Source organism: Neofelis nebulosa, chromosome 7, assembly GCF_028018385.1.
Source record: "Neofelis nebulosa isolate mNeoNeb1 chromosome 7, mNeoNeb1.pri, whole genome shotgun sequence".
Classification (NCBI taxonomy): Eukaryota; Metazoa; Chordata; class Mammalia; order Carnivora; family Felidae; genus Neofelis; species Neofelis nebulosa.
In genome coordinates, this window is record NC_080788.1 from 348,179 (window position 1) to 364,905 (window position 16,727).

Here is a 16,727-nt window from a genome sequence, read left to right on the forward strand (position 1 = left end):
GTTCGTTGAACAGTAAAGCTGCTCATGACCCACTTCCTGCATCGAGATGTAGTGTGACCAACACACATCAAATCGGGGTTGAGCCATCTCCACAACTGCATAACAAGCCAGACCACAACTACATATCCTGCTAACAATGCAATTATTCACCTGTTGGAGAAATAAAAACCTAATTACATACATTAAAAGAGAGGCGAGCAGGCCCCTGAATAACGTAAGACAGTAGGCAATAGAAGATGTGATTTGACTGGACACGAGGGGCAGATTTTCTGATTGTTCTATCCAGATTTCTAACTAGTATCTTGATATTTCTAAACAGTTAAATGAATGTACATTGCCTACACAAGCAACTAGCTCAGAAAGAAGTCTTGTAGGAAGAGGCCATGAAAACTCTGAGTAAGTTAGCCTGGAATTTAAATGCTGCTAACCAACCACCATGTGGTTAGTGCTTGACCTGACCTCTATCCAAAGGAAAAAAATAGAATTTAGCCAAGTGGAAAAGGGAATTTGCTAAAATGATAAGTACTACCTTCAGGACTCCTGTAACCACAGCACCCACATCACATGGCATCTGGCCTTCAATGCCCTGTACAAACTGGTCATTAAGTCTCCCACAGGCCCTGCAATGTTGGAAGTACAAGGGCTACTGTGGGGTCAGCACTGGGGACTGAGAAGCTGGAGGGCCTTGGTGATAGTCTCCCCAGGAATTTCAGCTGGCAGGAGCTGGGGAGGCCAGGCAGCCCCAGGACAGGAGCAGCCAGCAAACCCAGCCGAGAAGTTAGGGGGGCCCACTTACTCCTACCCCCATTGTGCAGGCTCCCAGGCCCAGTGGGGGGGCACAAAGAGCAGGCTGCAGGGAGAGTGCGATCTTCTCAGGCCTGGCAGATGGAGGGGGCCCTGAGTCAGCATGTGTTCCCCATCCTGCCTACCCCACCCTGACCGGGCAGAGCACCACAAACATTCCCTGGGTGACCAAGCTTTTTTATTGAACTGAAGACGTGGGCACCACATCAGAACATTCCTGAACAAAACTTTTGAAACTGTGAGGATCCCAGGCCTGAAGAGTCCTCTGGTCAATCGAGAGCAGAGGCACCTATGGAAACAGGGCTGCTGAAGACAGTGTCACCGAAGTCTGAGAGTTGGGAGACTCTTGTAGGGGCTGATGTCACTGGCAGCTTGACTGGACCACGGGCACCAAGCTGTGTGCCAAACCAAGTTCTGGGTGCATCTGTGAGGTGCTTCTGGGTGAGGTTCACACCTGATCTGCCCTCCCCAGTGAGGGTGGGCCTCATCCAGTGCACTCAGACCTGAATACAGCAGAAAGGGGAGTAATCTCTCTCCACCTGGCTGCTGAGCAGTGCCCGGGCTTCTCTGCCCCTGGACCAGAATGTGCACCTGCTGTGCTCAGAGTCTCTGGCCTCCTGGCTCGGGTTCTGATCCCCACCACCAGCTCCTGCAACTGCAGTGGACTGGCTGCAGGTCAGGGGGTTCCCAGCCTCCACAGCCACACAAGCCATTCCTTATAGTACACACACACACACATACCCACACACCACATACACACACACCACACACACCACCAGTTCCCGGGTCTGCAGCGGGCCGGCTGCAGTCAGGGGGTTCCCAGCCTCTATAAGTGTGTGAGCCAATTCCTTACAGTACACACAGGTACTAAAAAAAAAAAAAAAAAAAAAAAAAAAAAACAGAAATCTGGAGATCCCCAAGACTTCCCTTCCTTCGAGTGCAGGATGTTGGTGTCATGCCTGGAGTGCTGGTAGCTATTTTGTAACTAGGAAGCAGAAAGCATGAGGGTTAAAAGTCCTTGTGCTGGGAATGTAAACAGAAGGTCAGGATGTGCCCATACTTCCTGTTTGGAAATAGCTTTACCAAATCTCAGCCTGAGTAGGTATTACTTCACACAGACACATTCATTCCTGTCCAATCAGGCTGATGTGTTTTTCATCCTTTGCCCTGTAAATGTCATTTGTCAGCAGACAGAGCAGGTGCACGGGAGCTGGAGGGTGTCAGCTCCAGATGGGAGAGAGGTGGGAAGCTGCCCCCTGGTCCTGCGGATTACGGAGTCTGCGTGCAGGCAGGGGAGGATATGGCCAGGCAGCTGTGTCCTAAAGAGGGAGTGGGGCTTGGGACAGTCGATCTCTTCTGGGGCCCCAGAGCTCCCCAGAAGGGATCTGTGGCCCATGAGACTCCTGAGGTTCTCATCGAGGAGGCCATGCTGCTGTGCCTGCCTCTCATGGGATACTTGCTTGGGTAGTATCCATGTGACAAGCTGGATTCTGAGGGTACCCAGCAGAGGGATCATATGGGGAGAAAGAGATACACAGAGCCTGACCTGTGTTCAAGTCATCCAGAGGCCATTTGCCAGCCTCTGCAGCCCGGATCTTGGCTGCCATGCCAAGGGGTGGGGGGGCCAGACTGGATCACTTCGGAGTAGGGTGGCCGCCCCTGCTGACCCGGGACATTGCGTTGCATCTCAGGTGACTACTGAGGCAGCTGTACAGAGAATCACCTTGGGCTGTTGGAGGTCTAGGGGCCTGGTGGAGCAAAGAGAGCAGACCCATCATCTGGCCCTCTGCCCTCAGTCTGCCCAACCAGCATCTAGAAGCTTCTCTGGCTGGGGAGGGCAGGGCTGGCGAGAGAGCCAGAGGGATGCATGCTGCTGAGGGCAGCTGAGCTCAAACCACCGAAGTGAACTCTGCAGGATCACCCACCACTTTATCCAAAACACCAAAATGCCCAGATGGAAGCAACAGACATGTATTGTTTCTGCACAATTCTGTGTGTGGCAAGTGGGTCCCCCCTGATTTCCCCTGGGCCCCGGCAGGCCTGAGTGGGGTGCCACAGGCTCTGCACATGTTGGGATATCCCAAGGCTCTCCCCAGAAAGGGTCTCAAATTCCAAGCTTCCCCAAGCACCAGGGGTCCAGACAGGGTCACCTCAGCCACCTCCCAATGAAGAGGCCAGTGTAAAGACGAGCACAAGTGACATACCAGCTGAGGCAGAATCTGCAGCACATCTGGTCCACATCTGGTCCACCACAGGGAGATCTCCTGGATGGATGGGATGGGGGTGCCCACTCCTTCCCATTGGCCCCAGCTTAGCAGACAGAGGCTCACGAGGGCTTCAGTCCTAGGAGGTGATGGCCCTGCCCCTTCTGTTGACCCACCTCTATCCATCTACCTGGAGTCCCTGGAGGGCAGGCAATGTCACCATTGGTTCGGGACATTTTAGGTATCAAAGTGAGCACTGGAGACAGATTCTCGTGGGCCTGATGTTTGGACTTTGCACCAGTGTCCCTAAAATCTCCACACAGGCTGGTTGTTTTATTTTACTTTTAAAACTTAAAACATTTTAGTAAGAACGGCATCTACTTAGGGTGTTCAGCACAGTGATGTGAGGCACGCGTACCAGTGACATGATGGCTGGAGCCAAGCTCTGGACCCGCCTTCTCCCTGCTCGGTTACCGTCTGTGTGTGCCGTAGCACCTGAGATCACACACACTCAGTCTGGGGCTGTCAGCAGGTCACCATGCTGGGCACCAGGTCTCCAGGCTTCCTCCTGCGTCACCGCCACGGTGTGCCCTGTGACTGACACATCCCCACCCCACGCCGTTCTGTGCTTGGCTTCTGCCTGTTCTTCAGATACCACATGTAAGTGGGACCACACAGGCTCTTCTTTGTGTGGCTGGCTTATTTCACTCAGCATAACATCCTCCAGATCTGCCCATTCTTTTTTACAGCTGAGCAATATTCCTTTGTATATACGTCACTCATTGGTTGGACACTTAACCTGTTTTCCTGACTTGGCCACTGTGAACAATGCTGCCGTGAACGTGGATGTGCAGAGATCTCTTCCAGACAGTGATTTCCTTTCCCTTGGGTAAATCCCCAGGAGTGGAATTCCTGGATCTATGGGTGGTTCTATTTTTAACTTTTTGAGGAACCTCCATACAGTTCTCCACAGTGACTGCACCAGTTTACATTCCCACCAAGAGTTCAGGAGGGCTCCTTCTTCTCCACATTCTCACCAACACTTGTTATTTTAAAATAATGAAGATTTCAACAGTGCCCTCACTGCCAGTAAAGAGCCAGGATGCACCTGGGGAGCTGGGTGGTCTTTTAGCCTGGGAGGAAATAACCAGAATGTCCTGAAATTCATTGAGTGTGGCGAACCTCTCCCGGCCACCCACTTTCCACCAACCTGAACTGCTGGCTTGTAGGAATACTCCGCAGGAAGTTAGGGACAGGGGACGGAAAGGCAGACGGAAAGGGATGAGAGACACAGAAACGGGGAAGATGCTGGAGAGAAGGTGCTGTGCAGGGCAAGGAGGCCAGGCTGGAAATGGGTCCCTGTAGCCCAGGCTACTCTGAGCAGAAGGGTCACAGAGGCGCTGTCACAGTCCATCATGTGGGACCACCACCTTCCCAGCTGCTGTGAATGTTTATGGGCAGAGGGGCCATTAGACCCTCTGGTCTGTTGGTGTGTCTCGGGAGGACCTGATCCAGGCCTTGAAACTGCAGCCGCTGTGACTGTTAGTAATGACTCATGCCAATGGCCTTTGAGTGTCCGTGGGTGTTTCCTCTGTCCACACTCACAGTAGATTGCGTGCATGTCAGGTCTGACAGCCCTGAGCACGTAAGGGGACGCAGCCTCTTCCAAGTTTCACTTTCTCTTCCATTTCTCTACTTGTTTCACAGACACCGGGAGAATGCAGGGTGAGAGCAGAGCAGGGACACTGCCGAGGGCAGAGCAGCCCCCGCCTGGAGGCCCACAGCCGTCCACAGCCGTGTGGAAGAATCATCTTGCCACCCATGCAGACGTTCCCTCCAGGGAGGATGTTATAGGGCAATAAGTCAAAAGTTCCACTCATGGGCTTTCCCCTGAGATAAACTTCCAGCTACGTAGGATCTGAATCCAGAAAGATCCCAAGGGAAACTCTCCTCTTCATGTTCCAACTTGGATGAGAGCTTCCCTGGCTCCAGTCTTGTCGTGCAGCCTCTCAGGGCATCAGGGGCTCAGCTGCACCTGCTGCAGGCCTGGGCTCCCCTCCATCCTCCCTGGGAAGTGGCACCCCAGAATTTTTCTGCAGGTGCACCTGGTCTCCCCAGGAGTGCTCAGCCTCGTCTCTTCCCTCCAACTGCAGTACCCTGTAACCAGGGCAAGGGGGTCCCAGAGGAAGATGTGGGACAGCGGCCCCTGGGTGTGTGCAGGGGTGTTGAAAGAGGGTGAGTGCATGCTGAGGGGCAGATGGGTGCATGCAGGAGGGCAACTGAGTGTGGGCAGGGGGCCAGTGGGTGCATGTACGGAGGCAGGAGGGTGCGTGAAGGGGGGCCAGTGGGTATGTGCAGGGAGAGTGAAGGTCTGTGGGTGCATGGAGAGGTGCATGTAGGTGTGTGCATGGGTGCCCATGGGTGCTTGCCAGGGGCAGGGGGCAGGTGGCTGCGTGAAGGGAGGAGTGACAGTGGGTAGGTATAGTGGGGCAGGTGGCTGCGTGCAAGGAGCTCATGGGTGCATGCAGGGGGGCAAAGGGGCAGGCATGTGGGTGCAGGGGTCAGGGAGACAGGTGAGATCATGCAAGGGGGGCAGGTGGGTGAGTGCACAGAAAGTTAAGGTGGGTGAGTGCATGCAGGGGGACAGGTGGTGCATGCAGAGGGTCAGGAGGGTAGCTGCAGGTGGGCAGGTGGGTGCATGAAGATAGGCAGGGGGAGGGTGAGTGGTGCAGAGGCCAGGGGGGTAGGTGGGTGCATATAGGGGGCCAGGTGGGTGTATGTAGGGGGGCAGGTGCGTGTGTGCAGTGGGGCAAGGGAGGCTTGTGGGTGCATGCCGGGAAGCAGGTTGATGAGTACAGGGGGGCAGGTGGGTGCATGCAAGGGAGTGAGTGAGTACGTGTACTGGGGCAGGGGACAGGTGGGTGACTGCAGCGGGGCTCCTGAGTGCATGCAGGGGGCGCGTGGGTGGGTGTATTGAGGCTGGTGGATATGTGCAGGAGCGGTTGTGTGCTTGCGGAGGGGTGTTTACAGAAGGCCAGGGGAGGCAGGTGGTTGCATGCAGGGGGAAGGTGGGTGCCTTCAGGGGGAATGAAGGCAGCTGGGTACCTGCAGGAGGACTGTTGGGTGAGTGCAATGGGGCAGGTGGGTGTGTGCAAGGGAGCAGGGGCATGTGGTGATTGCAGGGGTGCTTGCGGGTACATGCAGAGGGCAGGTGGATGGGTGTATTGGGACAGGCGGGTGTGTGCAGCAAGGTCGGAGGAAGGTGGGTGCATGCAGGGGACCAGGTGGGTGTGTGCGGTGGCAGATGGGTATTTGCAGAGGAGCAGGTGGGTGTGAGCAGGGGACAAGTGGGTCCGTGCAAGGGTGTAGGTGGGTGCCTGCAGAGGGAATGAAGGCAAGTGAATGCATGCAGGGGGACAGGTGGGTGAGTGGAAGGGGCAGGAGGGCAGATGGGTGCATACAGAGGGGCAGATGAGTGTGTGCAGGGGGAGTGAAGGTGGGTGACTGCATCCAGGGGGGCAGGCGGGTGTATGCAGGAGTCCAGGTGGATGCGTGAAGGTAGGCAGGGGGGCAGGTGGGTGCATACATGGGGCCACAAAGGTGCATGCATTGGGGCAAGGGGGCAGGTGGGTGTGTGCCAGAGGGCCCTCAGGTGCATATATTGGGGCAGGTGGGTGCATGCAGGGAGGTCCACAGGTGCATGCAGGGGGTCAGGTGGGTGCATGCTGGGGGAGGTGCATGCAGGAGCATGTGGGTTTGTGCTCGGGGGTCCACAGGTGCTTGCAGGGAGGGTCGCATGCAGGGGTCAGGTGGGTGCGTGCAGGGGGGCAGGGGGTGCATGTAAGGAGGCAGTGAGGCTGGTGGTGCGTGCAGGGGGGAGTGGAGGCCAGTGGGTGTGTGTAGGGGGGGCACTGAGGTGAGGCCCATCCTTGTCCTGGGGTCAGTCCCAGGAGAGGTCTTGCTGGCTCAGGGCAGTCCCTGCTGCTTGAGAGTGTGGTGTGGGTTCCAGCAGGGGATGCTTTGGCTGCGGGGTCTCTTGCTGGATTTCACAGCTGGCTGGGAAAAAAAAGAATGAGTCAATTAGAGAGTACAGATCCAGATCAGAGTGAAGGCAGTGAAATCCTCTTTCTGTTCTTCTTGGCATCTCCACTGTTGACACTTTACCCATCACGATGCCCCTTTGGGGAAGCAGTGTGGCAGTTTGTCTACCTGAATTGTGCAGGTGCAGGCCTGTGACTGAGCCTGTGTTGAGTCATCCCTGCAAACACCTGCAAGGATCCTCATAGAATGTGCTCGGCCGCTGTGAGCGACAGAGAAATCACAGCGACCGTCTCCATGTGGCCCACAGGGACCAATACACGATGTGGCACCTCTTCACAGGGGCACACGTGGCTTTCGTAGAGAAGGATGTAAATATGGCCAGACATGGGCAGACGCTGGCTTCCATGATCCTGGCATAAACAACATTACAGCAGACTAGGCATCTTGAAACAAGGCACATTTACTATCTCATCGTGTCCGTAGGCAGGAGTCCAGGTGAGGCTTAGCTGGGTCCCCTGAGAGGAAGGTGTGAGCTTGGGCTGCCCATTGAGGCCCCCACGAGGCAGGACCTACCTCCTCACTCAGGCCTGTTGGCTGCTCAGTTCCTGTGTGAGTCAGACTTCCTCGACATGGCCACAGGCTTCCTCAGGCCAACTGGGGGAATGTGTCTGCTGGAGACGCTGTGACACTCTCACGGGACATAATCACATATGTGTATCACCTCTGTTGTGTTCCCATGGATATCAGGAGGCAGGGATCCAGTCACACCTTGAGGTCTGTCTGCCACAATGCCCATAGCATAGGTTCTAATTTTCAGAAGCAAGAGAATAGGAACACAGTAGAGATGGGTAGCTGACCACACAGATTCTATGGAACCTTGCTGTTGCCAAGCAGGGGCTCCAAAGCTGGACCTCAGTCCTCAGCAATCACCTCTCGCCAGTGGAATGTGACTGGGTCCAGCAAGTGTCATTTCTGGTCTGGAGGGTCAAGAAGTATGTGTGACCCTCCCGTGGTCTCTGTCCCCACCGGCCAAGTGAATTGGAGAGCCAGCAGGACAGGGGTCTCGAGTGAATCCCTGCTTAGAGGAGAACCACCAGGCATATTGTGTCCTCCACGAGGTCCTCCCTCTTGTTTAGCTGTGCAGATTTTAGGATTTATTTAAGATAGCAGCTGGTGTCAGCTTAAATGACATGCATGGCATCATACAGTCCCATTTAAAACCTCTGCATGTGTGTGTGTGCACGTAGGTGACAATACGGATTGTCCCTTCTCATCATCAGGGGGCAGAACCACTAGCTGCCTCCTCCTATGCAACCAGGTACTCCGAGACTTACAGTTATACAATGATCAACATGTGTTTCTGGGGGTCTGCAAATTGGGAGAAGTTGGCTGGGTGGTTTGGGCTGTGGTCTCATCTGAAGGGCCAGAGGACTCTCTTCCCAGGTGGCTCCCTCCACAGCTGGTTCCTCTCCATATGAGGCTCTTCGCAGGCCTGCTTGGGCATCCGCAGGGCGTGGTGGCTGGCTTCCCCCAGAGACAGCCTGGCAGGATGATGTCTTTTATGATGATGTGTGTGACCTGCACAGTCACATCTGCAAGGTCCTATTGTGACACGGGTCAGTGCTGCTCTGTGTGGGAGGGACATGACAGAGCCTAAGGACCAGATGAAGGGGAGGCTGGTGCCCTTTTGTCCATCACTACCAACTCCCCACTATAAGTAGGAGAGCTCAAGAGAGGAAGCTCTTACACCCCCACACCCCAAATCCAAAGTGCACCCCAGCTCTGGTCGGCAGGTCCTCCCCAGAGATGCCTATTGGGGTGATTATTCTGTCTCCACATACTAGTTTGGACGACCAGCCAGATCACTGTCCAGTTACTCCCCAGCCCCAGAGGTAACAGCCTCTCCTGGCCTCCAGAAGCAGGTAGAGGGCTGGGCTCCCAGTGGGGGTGGGGAGACATTTGGCCAATGAGACTGTGCCCCTAGCACTGGGATCTGCAAGCTGGCGTGGCTCTTCTCTGTGCTCTGTGGGACATCCCCAGAGATCTGATTTCTGTCTGCTGTCTCTGGTCATGGTCTTTGGCAAAGGGGGTGACCTGGGATCGTCCCAGACTTTATTTCTTGCCAATAAGGAGGATCTAATACCCTGAGACTCAGATCTGCAGTCTGTAAAATGGGCAGGATAACACCCACCTGTCTGAGCTCCGTGAGCTCCGTGAGCTCCGTGAGCTCCGTGTCACGGTGATAACACGGGGGATGGGTGAGGAGGTCCAGGCTGAGCCTGGGCTCCTGGCAGGATCCCGTTGTCCATGGGAGGAGAATGTGATGGCCCATCTTAGTGGGCTGGGGGAAGAACTGAGAAGGCACAGGTTGACTTGTCACAATGCTAGTGGCATAGGTAGGCACTTATAATTCAAATTCTGACCCCGGAATTTTGTTTGGCACACAAGCTTGCTGTGAGCGTGGGCATGTTCATATCATCTTCACAACCACCTACCATGGGCGTGAACATACCCGGAGGGCTGTTAGCAAAGCTGATATCAGAGAAGAGCTGCTCTGCACCACCGAGGCTGTCCCACCCCCATGCAGCGTGTGAGGGTGGGGTGGGTCACCTTCATGTTGCGTACACGATGCTCCATGCCCAGCAGTCCAGTGTGTCAATGCTGAATCCTAAGACAGCCAGCCACAGCCAGTCCCTTTCCTTGCTCATGACATAAGCGACACTGTCTAATCTTCATCACTGGGTCGCCCGACTGGCCAGGGAACTCGTCCCTGGTGCCACGGCCAGCTGGTGGCATCCCCAGGTCCTTCAAGCCGTAGCCTGCATAGTTAGTGTAAGGCACCTCTATTTGGGAGATGGAGCCTTTGCATGGGGAGATACCACAAGGCTGGCTTTTCTAGAACTTTCAAGTTGCTATGCTGACAGATAAATCAGTGGTGATACCTCAGAAGGCTGATAAGATGCTCAAGGTAGGTTTCACTTCAGTGAGGGTCTGTGACTTGGTGCCTGGAAGGGTGGGGGTGGGAAGGATCCTGCAGCCCTGCGCCAGCTGGGCCTCTGATGGTGGTACCTCCACTGGCAGGCTGGGGTTTGCATGACACACAGCCATCCAGCCAGGAACAGCAGCTTTGTTTCAGAGAAAACCCCACACAACCAACAAGGGGAGGAAATTGGGGAACAGAGGCAGAGCCAGGCCCTTGAAATGACTCCATCCAGCGATTCCTAACAGCCTCCCAACCTCGTGTGCTTTTTGCCTTCGGAACATTTATGGAATCAATTTCGCCACTGCTCTCTGGGTGCATCTCTGTTCTCTGATGGCTCCTGGAACTCAGCCTCCATGTTCTGACTTATTTTCATTAGGGGGCACTTCAGTGCTTAGTAATGTTTATCCATGTGGTTTTATGATTTAAAAAGTAATATTGATCTACTAGAAACTTCGAAATTTGAAACAAGCTTGGTCACCCCTGAAATGCATGCGAGCGTCAGGATCAGACCCGCAGATGTCCCACCACCACCTGCGGGTGGGGAGATCCAAGTGTCCTGCTTGGAGAAGGCTGCCCCAGAGCTTCAAAGGCGCCTCCAAGGGGCGGTGAGGTCAGACTTCACTGAGAATCAGACATCCAGGTAAACGAGGCTTTGGTTAGGACTGGATCCCTAATCCCTTCCTGGGATCCAGGAACATCAAGGGAGGGATCCAGGGAACATCAAGCGGAAGGATCCTCAGAATCTTAGCATCCAAACTGGGTGTCTTCCATTGAAGAGTCAATGGGTTCTTTCAGGAAGTTCTCATCATGAATAATAAAGCTGTTCGCCTGGATCAGAGTCTATCATTAAGAATATCTTACGGTTTGTTTCCCTCTCTCCTCTTTTTCCCCCTTTCCCATATGTTCATCTCTTTTGTTTCTTAAATTCCACATATGAATGAAATCATATTTGTCTTTCTCTGACATTTCGTTTAGCATAATACATTCTAGCTCCATCCATGCCATTGCAAATGGCGAGATTTCATTGTTTTTGATGGCTGAGTAGTATTTCAATGTATATATACACCACATCTTCTTTATCCATTCATCAGCTGATGGACATTTGGGCTCTTTACATAGTTTGGCTATTGTTGATAATACTGCAATAAACATCCAGGTGCGTGTACCCCTTCGAATCAGCATTTTTGTATCCTTTGGGTAAATGCCTAGTAGTATAATTGCTGGATCATGGGGTAGTTCTATTTTTAACTTTTTGAGGCACCTCCATACTGTTTTCCGCAGTTTCTGACAAGTCTGCATTCCCACCAACAGTGCAAAAGAGTTCCCGTGCAACAGTGCAAGGATGAGTTTTCCACATCCTCACCAAAATCGGTTGTTTCCTGAGTTGTTAATTTTAGCCATTCTGATAGGTGTGAGGTGGTATCTCATCGTGACTTTGATTTATACTTCCCTGATGATGAGTAATGTTGAGCATCTTTTCATGTCTGTTAGCCATCTGGATGTCTTCTTGGGGGAAAATATATATATTAATGTCTTCTGTCCATTTCTTCACTGCATTATTTGTTTTCTGGGTGTGGAATTTTATAAGATCTTTCTATATTTTGAATACTAACCCTTTATCCGATATATCATTTGCAAATATCTTCTCCCATTCTGAAGGTTGCCTTTTAGTTTTGTTGATTGTTTTCTTTGCTGTGCAGAAGATTTTATCTTGATGAAGTCCCAATAGTTCATGTTTCCTTTTTTTCTCTTGCCTCTTGTGTCATGACTAGTAAGAATTTTCTCTGGCTGAGGTCAAAGAGGTTGTTGCCTGTTTTCTCCTCTAGGATTTTGATGATTTCTTGTCTCACATTTAGGTCTTTCATCTATTTTGAATTTATTTTTGCATATGGTATAATAAAGTGGTCAAGTTTTATTCTTCTGCATGTTTCTGTCCTGTAGTACTTTGTTATGGTAGACCCAACAAACTAATACAGTATCACTAAACCTGGAAAATTGTCAATCAATTCGAAGCATTACCTTAAAATATTTATTTTTCTTTTTCTCTTTCTTCTCTTTCTGGTGCTTCCATTGAGCATATATTACACCTTTCAAAACTGTCCCATGGTTCTTGGGACTATTCCCTTCTGCTGTTTTAATTCTTTTGTCTTTTGCATTTAAGTTTTGAAACTTTCTATTAACTATTCTTCTGACTCATGATTCTCTCCTTAGCTTAGTTCAGCCTACTGGTTAGCCCATCAAAGGCATACTTCGCCTCTCTTACAATGTTTCCTTCCTCCTGGTAGGTGAACAGTTAGGTTATTGATTTGAGATCTTTCTCATTATTTTAAGGTAGAGGTTTACAGCTATAAATTTTTCTCTAAGTATTGCCTTCACTCCATCCCACAAGTTCTGATATTTTGTATTTTCACTATAATTAATCTCTATCACCAGGAAGATTCTGAAGTAGCAAGAGAGCACAACCCACCGTCCTATGTTAAGTTCTCCCACAGACAGGTTTTAACTCTAACATTCGGCCAGAAGTGAAATCACCATTTAATTTCACTGAGTAAAGAACTTCCTGGAGGAGGGGAAAGCACAAAACTCTTTCAAAGAGTCATGTTATGTTAGGGGCATACCAAAAATGATTAAGTGCTTTCTGCACAGGATGGGGCAAAATAAACGGAGGAGAAAATGATACAGTATACAAGTTTGACATATTGTGATATCCAGTTCAGTACTTACCAAAGGCCTAAACTTCAACAGACTGCTTCAACAGACGACTCATCATCGAAGTGCACACAGCCTGTCTCTATAGCACAAGAAAAGCGTCCCTTAAGACCATAGACTCCCAGTACATGTGTCAGTGTTACAGTCTTCTAGGAAGAGGTTTGCTGAATTCTTTGATTTGAATGACTTACTATCAGAGCAAATCAAAGCTAGCAAATACTAGAATTTCCTGTGCATGGGAAAGCTAAGCAATATCATCAAGAGGTTAGTGTCAGGCTACAGACATAACTGACTGAAAGCCAACCTGTGCAAGACTTTGGAGGATACAAACGTGTTCTTCCATTGAGTATAAAGTGCAATCTTCTACAATACTGTATGAATACATAGAATTAACAGGGTTTTGAAGAATAACTACCAAGTGAATGGTCACTATACATAAATATTTATCACAGACATATGTGTTAATTGAAGTACAAAATAACCAATACTAGTCCCTGCTCTGACTATGGGGATAGTACCATTTATTATCCCCCTTCTAAAGGCAATATCCAGTTGAAGCTAATGAATAAAGTGCTACTGGAAAATACTGTTGCTGCCCAGGGTCAAAGTCATTCTTCCTTTATGACTGGGTATCTCTATCTAATAACATTGGTTTTAATTGTTGAAAGCCACAATAAAAGTCTGGAGGGAAAAAGCAACATTGTGTTTTATTTAGCATAAGCATAGGATTTTATTTATAAAATTTCCCCATATATCATCTCACTTATGACTTAGATATTTACAGATATATCTTCCAAGAAAATTTTAACTTATCAAGGCAAATATCTCACACCAGAGAGAGAGCTGTTGTTAAATTAATGGTAAATCAAGGCAAGGAGGTCTGGAAAGTGTTAATGGGAAGATGAGTCATCTACTTATGATAATGATTTCCATAGTGTTTTAGCATCACCTTCCTCACTCACTTCCTAGCTCACTGTACTATACTATCTTGTTTTCTTCTCATCACTTACCATCATCTCAAATTGTATTTCCTATCTTTCTCCATGTCTCTTTTCTGTTTTCCTCTGCTAGCACGCAGGCTCCATGAGTATAAAGCTCTTGCTTATTTTGTTCACCACCCTGCCTCAATAACCTAGGACAGCAATGGTCACATAGATGGTGTTTTCCAGAACGAGCCTCAGAATTTGGAGTCATGAATATGGCTTTTGGACGGCCCTCTCCCTGTTTTGAAGATGGTAAATCAACACAGCAGAGAATTAACTAGAAAAATCCAAACATATTCACCATCTTCAATCTCCCTGTGCAATATGCACAGCCAACTCAAAGCAGAAAGTTTACTTTCTATAGCTTCAGATTAAGAATCAGCATATTACGTAGTACGCACTAGATTGAGGTCAAAAAAGTTAATTTACCTCTTGGCTCTGGCACCTTCTTACTATGTAAATTGGGAAAAATCAGTTACAGCTTCTGTGCCTCAGTTCCCTAGGGTATCAACACCTGTGTGAAAGGGCTAATATACCACCTTGCACAAAGTAGGCATCTTCTTTCAATGTTTTTTAACTTGCTTGCTTCTACCTGGTAGGTTTATCAAAACTACTGACAGTATTTAGACAGTATAAAAACACAAAATGCCTGCAATTTACAAGCTTAAATAGGAACAACTTTTCTTTTGATCTTTGAGTTTTCACTGCAATCCATCTGGTCTCTGTGCCACCAACTCAAATGACAGACAACTCATTATTCATAAGGGAGCACATTCAGTTGGGCTGCACATTGTCCAATTTCTACATCAAGTGATTCCACCATAACTGTTCCGTGTTCCCTAAAGTGTGAACCTCAGTTACCTGCCCAGGATATTTCTGAACTTTCTTATTGAGGAAGAAGATGTCTGATCCTACCCTGAAATTAGAGTTCCAATGCACTAACCAGTGAGGCGGGTTTTACAGTTTTCATGGTAAGAGAAGAAAGGTTTGTGGTACACCCAACACAGAACTTCATTAATATCGCCTTCAGACTGTTGTTTTTCTGAAATTCATCTCCTTCCTTCATCTCCTGTCCTCTTCTTCCATTTCCCCCTTCTCCCACATTGCTTCCAAAACCACTCTCAGGCCTGGACACTTTCACCTCCAGCGTTTGGTTTCTGTGACCTCTCAGCCTAACAGAAGTCTGATGACGAGCTGACAGCCCTGGAGGGAGAAACTCAGGGACCATTTACTGTTCCTCACCATGTCAGCTGAGAGACCCCTTCCACGCTGAAGTAGCTTCTCTATTTCCTCCAATAAAAACAGGGCAGGAGGAGGAAGGTTACAGTGTGCATTTTGCTAGTAAATAGCACATTCTTCCAAACATCGCACCAGCATCATATCATTGAATCTCATTGGCATGAGCCAGGGAGACCCCAACAGGCCCTGACAGAACTCTCTCAGAAAGACCACTTGACAGAAGCAATGTCTGAGCACAGAAATGAAGCACTTGTCATTTCAGTCTGCAAAGTCTCACTGATTTTAGGAGACCTCCAAGTTTTTACTAAGGAAGGTAGATCGTGGGGGTGCCTGGCTGGCTCAGTCCATAGAGCATGCGACTCTTGATCTCTGGGTTGTGAGTTCAACCCCACCTTGAGCATAAGCGTAATCAAAACAAACAAACCAAAAAGGTGGATTGCAAAATATCAGATCCATCCAGGTAAACTTCCCGAAACAAAGGCAGGTGGTTCTGACGGAAATGATGTCTTCACTTATGGCAACTTTACCCCCAACTCTCTCTCACAAGTACTTCTGCCCAAAATTTTGTAAAAGCACCTTTTCACAGTAACCTCGGCTACTGCAGTCATTTGTGTGTGTGTGTGTGTGTGTGTGTTTAATGTGCAAATACACAGTGAACACTTGAAAGTAAATCTTAAGACATCAGGATGCAGGTTATTAGGACTTGGATTTGGATTCTTATTTAATGGTTTCCTAAGTAAGGGATATTGATTTTTTAAGGAGTTTTCAGGGAAAAGCAGAGTGCAAAAACCAAGAAGATGAGGATGTTGTGCCATAAAATAAATAACAGACACACTGACCCTAAACCAGTGAATTAATTTCTATTTAACCACAAAACAAAATTATTATTAATATTATAATTGTCAGGTATTTTCAATAACCCTGTCAGTTTTTCAGTCATAGCTGAAATCATTTTTTAAAAAATTATTTCATTTTGGTATAAGGTCTTAAAAATAAGATGAGAAAATATTAACCTAAGAGACAGCAGTGTGGTTCAGCCACTAGTTTCTTCTTTGGTGACAAAAAGAATCAGACAAGACACCCTTGATGGGCCACTCTAAACATTTATACTGAAAAGACATTTGGGAAACAGCCCAGACTCTGTCCAGCATATCTGCCTCCCTTCTGCTTCACGGGCCTTGGATGACCTAGGGCCCATGACCAAGGCCTGGAGGCCTTCACTAATAACCACTGATTAGGAAATCTGGGAAATTCTGATAATTTCTTTTCTAAGATTTTATCATGTGGATCTAATCCAAGTTTATTCCATAAGTCTAAAGACAATGAAATACTCTCTGGAGCAGGAAGACTAAAAACCCAAAGAAAACACTTTTGACTCAAAATGTATATTGGTATAATAATTGATCAGTTCTTTGAACCCTGCCTAATCTTCTCAACATAGAAGAAATAGCTTCAATATATAAATAGGGTCGAAAATGGTAATTTAATTCCTTAATATTCATGATATGTCAAGCATTTTTAGATTGAGACAGTTTAATATACAGTATTACTAAATGAGTAAGAATATTATTATACAAAATCTTTAATTTTATATGAACACCTTTAGCACTTTAGGAAAAACACACATACATACACATGCACATCTTTTTGGAGGGTATGAGATAAGGATTTTCCTAAATAACCAAGCAATAATAGAGAATTAGAAACCGCATAAATTACTCATATTTAGGAAACATCCAGTTAACAAAACATCCAGTCTATGAC

At 48.8% G+C, this 16,727-nt stretch overlaps 1 long non-coding RNA gene across 1 annotated transcript; it reads right to left on the reverse strand.

Annotated features, from left to right (window-relative positions):
• Positions 1-3,275: 3,275 nt before the first annotated feature.
• LOC131515868 (uncharacterized) lies at positions 3,276-6,591 on the reverse strand. The gene is made up of 2 exons (XR_009263717.1): positions 4,219-6,591; positions 3,276-4,165 (listed from the first exon to the last, which is right to left on the reverse strand). It is a non-coding gene; the product is annotated as an uncharacterized LOC131515868 (long non-coding RNA).
• Between the last annotated feature and the right edge of the window lie 10,136 nt (positions 6,592-16,727).